Genomic DNA, 6,028 nt, shown 5'->3' with positions numbered 1-6,028 from the left:
CCCCCCGCCAACTCCCCGCCACCTCATCCCAACCCCAGCGCCAACCCCCGCCACCTCATCCCCACACCCCGAGGTCCTCAACACAACTATTGTTATATGCCCAGTTTGCCATTCTTCACGAGGTCTCTCACTCGAATCAACACTGAACATCCCCTAAATCTTCTAAACCAACCGTTAAAGTGTGCTTCCACACGGACCTCAATGCCAACCCCTCTTTTAGAAATCAACCTTATATACTCCCCCCTCTAGCTCCCCAGCCAAGCCTCTGTACTCATCCCAAAACATGCATATATTCCCCTTTCCATAGTCTCCGATTCTGATGTCACTGTAGACCAACTCTCGGGCTTCCCCACCAGCAAAATTACAGTGTACCCACCCCTCACTTACCTCGATCCTTGAAGCCTCCCCCCTCACCAAACATCAGGTATCCCTATGAGTCGCCCCCTCATCCCCCTCACCCAACATCCGGTATCCCTATGAGTCGCCCCTCACTCCCTCACCCAACATCTGGTATCCCTATGAGTCGCCCCTCACCCAACATCTGGTATCCCTACGAGTCGCTCCCTCATCCCCCTCACCCAACATCAGGTATCCCTATGAGTCGCCCCATTATCCCCCTTCCAAAAATCTTAAAGTAGTGTCTTCCTATTGCGTCTAAAAGTAATTTTCAGCTCTTTAACTTTTTAAAGTTTTTTAACTTAAAACTCACCAATGTTAGTAATGTCACCACCCGAAGTCCGAATTTGAATAAGCCAGACACATGGAAGGATTTAATATTCAATTTCTCAATTACAACTTTTCTTAGGGTCAACAACTCGCCATGCCCCATCCCCTCTCCATAAATATATATTCACACCCGTCCTTTTTCATCGATACTTGTGAACCAAATAACATTAGAGGATATACTTGTCCAATTTTACGATTTCTATCTAATTAATGAGATTTGATTTCTTGATACGTCGAAAGTTTGACCTGTAACAATGTGTGTTTGTTTCCCTTTTCAAAATATTTGGAATTTATTACTTTTTTGGACCTGGACTTAAGATTTCACTAACTTATTACCCAGCTGTAACAGAGATAAGGGGGAGATAACGCTCATCAGACAACCATCAGATATATAACCACCGCCATAAAATTGTCCGCAGAGGAATTGACAAACATCAACTTCAAAAGTGTAATACCATTGTGCTGAGAGACATAGAAAAAGCTTGTCTACAGAATCAATATTTGTTTACTTTCTTAAAACTAGTATCATTCATATTCCAACAACTAAATAATTATTCTTAGTGTGTTTTAATTTTTTACATTCATACATTATCGAGATGGGCGTAACGCCAAACTACATGTATGACACGCAAATGATTTGAGACGTACATGTAGTACGTTACATGCATCATTGCAAAATATATAACTTCGCTAATACCAGAATATTTTTACAATAATGACAACAAACGTTGTCTTTAAAAACAAAAACAAAAACAAAAAAACTAATTTAATTGTAAGCAAAACCTATAAATTAAAAGAAAACATATAAAAGAAACCGATCTTTTTACTTCTGTAAGTTTTCAAGCGACTTTTTCTAGATTTTATAACCGTGTGTACGTAAGAAGACGCTGAAACCGTAAAACTGCGCATGTCATATTTTTGCTCCTGCGACGGTTGCAGCTGCTGACACCACAGTTGACGGGACGAACAGATTGTGCCCAGCCGGAGGTGTCTGCAGGGTGACGACGGGAGGGGGCCTAAACCGGGAAGGAAGATTCATATTAGGCCGTGATGATGGCGACTATATATGACCCCAGTCGGAAGTCGTGCCCAGATAGGGTTACGTCAATTACAAGAAGTATCTATGCCACTGTGTAAGGTTTACGTGTCAACCAAATTAAGTTTACAATGCTGAACTAATTTTGATGCTCCTAGCCGTGGTCAAGTCTCGCTGCCATACGTTAAGGACATATCGAGATACTTTGGACAGAATTGAGTCACTGACCTAACAGTTTAACGATGATGGTATACACAGACTTGCGATAACTATCCCGTTCTACCTGGGAAATTGACACTGGACCCCACCTACACAATTTCAATCAAAGTCAGGGACAGTCATATTGATACGATACTCGACTCCTGTTTCCAAGGTTACGGCGCCATCGATACAGCTCCTGTCCCCTCTTCCCTCCCTAACCTGCGTCCTTCCTCCTCTATCATAGGTCAAGGTACCGTCAGTATCCCCCTTCTCTAACCTACGTCTCTCCTTCCCCTTGGTCACGGGACTGTCAACCTCTCTATGTATCTTCCACCCTGCGTCTCCCTGTCCCTTGGTCACGGGACTGTCAACCGCTCTATGTATCTCCCACCCTGCGTCTCCCTATCCCTTGGTCACGTGACTGTCAACCTCTCTATGTATCTCCCACCCTGCGTCTCCATATCCCTTGGTCACGGGACTGTCAACCGCTCTATGTATCTCCCTTCCCGCGTCTCTCCTTCCCCTTGGTCACGGGACTGTCAACCTCTCTATGTATCTCCCACCCTGCGTCTCTCTATCCCGTGGTCACGGGATTGTCAACCTCTCTATGTATCTCCCACCCTGCGTCTCCCTGTCCCGTGGTCACGGGACTGTCAACCTCTCTATGTATCTCCCATCCTGCGTCTCCCTGTCCCGTGGTCACGGGACTGTCAACTTCTCTATGTGTCTCCCACCCTGCGTCTCCCTATCCCTTGGTCACGGGACTGTCAACCGCTCTATGTATCTCCCACCCTGCGTCTCCCTATCCCTTGGTCACGGGACTCTCTATGACCCCCACCCTACGTCTCCCTTCTTTCTTGGTCACGGGATAGTCAACCTCTCTATGTATCCTACACCCTACGTCTCCCCTCTGCCTTGGTCACGTAGTCTAGGAACTGTCAACCGCTCTATGTATCCTACACCCTGCGTCTCCATATCCCTTGGACACGGGACAGTCAACCGCCCTATATATCCCCCACCCTGCGTCTCCTCTCTCCCTAAGTCTCAAGACAGACAACCGCTTTATGTATGAATGAATCAACTGATATATATACATGTTATAGCGGGGATCGATCGATAACCATTTGATAAAAGTTGTGTTTATAATTTACTTAATTACACTCAAATGATATAAACAAATGTTTTATTTATATGAATTTATTAAAAAGAAAAATGTCTTTCCTCCTGACACGCCCATACTTTGTTACAGTTAATCTTTCCTGCGAGAAATATAATGAAGGTGTCAAGAGGACAGGAGTGTCAACAGATCGTCACCACTTCACGAAATCAGTATATATCTTTATTAGTTAAATTGTATACAAAGTCAGGTAGAGGGGTCGAATATATTTTGTCTGCTTCCCAATCTATTTAACATTTATAGAACAAGATATCTGTGCAAAATCAAAACATCATGATCAAGCCCTTCTCTTTATGATACGTCAGTCAATTTAATTAAATTATCACCGCTATGCGCAGAGATTTCGGACTACCCCCTCCAAGTCTCAAGTTCCGTATTCCCTGTGCCGCATTCGTTTCGCGCCACCGTGCGAATTTGGCGTGTCGTGGCACGCGCTGAAGAACGGACAAGTGGCATACGTCACACTGTGTTTCTAATTCCATGTACATGACATCTATATAACGGCGTATTATACGAAGCGGGTCAAGAGCTTTGTATGCCCTTGGTTGAAATAAAATCGTATATCTCATACCCAATGGCAAGTTTGCCGCTATCAGTGTGTAGTAATAAACAAAAAGATTTACAAACATTTTTGAAAATATAAATATGGTTCCAATCTGAAATGAAAAAAAAATACACCACCATTATACCATCTATCTATATGTTCAGTATGTGACTGTTCTATTTACCCATTCTATGTTAATAATTTCCTGTAACTAAAACACTTGGCGATAACTTTGCTATCCAGCATTTAGGTAGAAAACCTCTAAGAACGACCATTTCGAAACCGTATTTCACAGCACACTCATCTCAGAGTAACTAGGATCGCAGAGAGTGACTCAAACCCGTAACCTACGAACATTTGACAAACGCCGAACCAAGCTCTGGGGTATCGGGTTGCCGAAGATCGACTCGGACAGTTCCGTTTCTTATCGACACTTTGTGGTCAAACTACCGGACTACATAGTTTTGACCAACACAGACCAACACAGTTAGAACGCTGTTAAGGGGTACAGTAGCACTACAATGGGATAAACACATCCACTTGAGCTAACCCAGTAGAAAAAAAAACACCATAAAAATAATAATGATAAATAAATAAATAATCATAAAAGAAAAAAGGACGGGTCCAGAACCTGGACGACCTCTTTTTTTATTTTATTTAGTGGTTTTATACTAAAGTGAATGTGCTTCATGAGACCGCTGTCATGCTCAAACTCAATTCTGTGCTCAAGACAAGTTACTTGTTCCAGTGACTAATTGATAAAATTCATATTATTTGTCAATGATTTTGAATATTTTTGGAGAGAATTAAAGCCGAATATATTTTCTAAATCGTGTAAGCTGGATTTTTTGACGTGTGAATTGAGCACATAACCCATGTTTGAGCATGAGAACGGTTCCATGATAGCTTGTCAATCAAAACTGTTATACGTTAAGTCAAAGCAGAAGGTACTCTCCGAAGGTCGGTGTTTTTTCTCCGGGTACTCCGGCTTTCCTCCACCATCGAAACCTGGCACGTCCTTAAATGACCCTAGCTGTTACTGGGACGTAAAACAATAAAAGAAAAAAACCCACCTGGCATGTCCTTTAATGACCATAGCTGTTAATAGGACGTTAAACAATAAAAAAAAAAACACCACCACAACGGCAAACGATAACGTAAAAATTGAAAAGTTTGAATTAAATTATTTTCACATATAGCAATACAACGCGTTGTATGAGAAGTTTATGGACGTTTGACCAATATATGTTAGGACGTCGGTCAATCGGTCACTCTAACGTGTACGTTAGGGTCTCATTTGTACCTAGTTATGAGTAAAGGTCAAGTAATGACCTGTCAACAAGGGTCCACCTACCACTAATCACCTACCTGATAATATCCCAATAATTACCTTATTAGAGCTGGTGATCCCCTTTGAGACTGCTAATTGCAAATATAGAAATATCAATAGGTCCTATTTCGGAAAATATCAATTTTCGAAATATCAAATGAGGCAGATTTTTTTTTATAAAGTAAGTCTAAATCAAAGCTCAAATATTGGATATATATTTGGAAAAATAGACTTCCGTAAGATAAATGGAAAGCCCAGAAGCAATATAATCATAAAGCATTTAATTGTTTTTTAGGTCTTAAGTATTTTATTTCAAAAAATAAATTAAGGTAGTTTGGGGAAAATAGATATTTCTTCGAAACCAAATCGAAGTATATCTACATGTATCAGTTTTAATCATTTTAAAAAACAAATCCACAATCGTTCTTGTGGGGTTATTTCTAAACGTTTTCTTCAGGTTTGTTAGTATGGATCGTAGAAAGGTTTATGCAGCAAAACCATTTCCATGGTATTGTGTGACGTTTCGATGACTAGTACGGCACGTAACTGTCACCTTCATTAGACGAATCATTTGTCTTAACCGGTTGTGCTACATGAGTCTTTCTACAATTGATCTGGGCCATGTTGCCTACAGCCATTTAAGTTTAACATGACGATTTATCGGATTTCTTTTGCTGCCAGTTTTGAAAAACAAAACATTTGAAAATTTACATATATATTTCTGTGTTTCTTGTCTTCAAATTATATTTCATATGTTTAAGTTAGAAATTCAATCTTTTGTGAAAAAATGGATTAAAGTTTTACATTTAGTTTTCGCTAAGTAAACCAGACCCCCCACCACCCGCCAGAAGCTGTAGAATGTTAAGCAATGACAGAGGCAGAAAAAACGCCGCCGAATGATATAAAGTCTATATCAAACTGATATCTCACTTAAGAAATCATAAAAGCAAACCTTGCTGATTCCAGCTTGTAATTTTCGACATTAACGTGAGGATCTGTTTAACATTTAATCGG

The sequence above is a fragment of the Mizuhopecten yessoensis genome, unplaced genomic scaffold (genome assembly GCF_002113885.1).
Source record: "Mizuhopecten yessoensis strain PY_sf001 unplaced genomic scaffold, ASM211388v2 scaffold4899, whole genome shotgun sequence".
Lineage (NCBI taxonomy): Eukaryota > Metazoa > Mollusca > Bivalvia > Pectinida > Pectinidae > Mizuhopecten > Mizuhopecten yessoensis.
The sequence above is the reverse complement of the archived record's forward strand: the minus strand, read 5'-3'. Positions refer to the sequence as shown.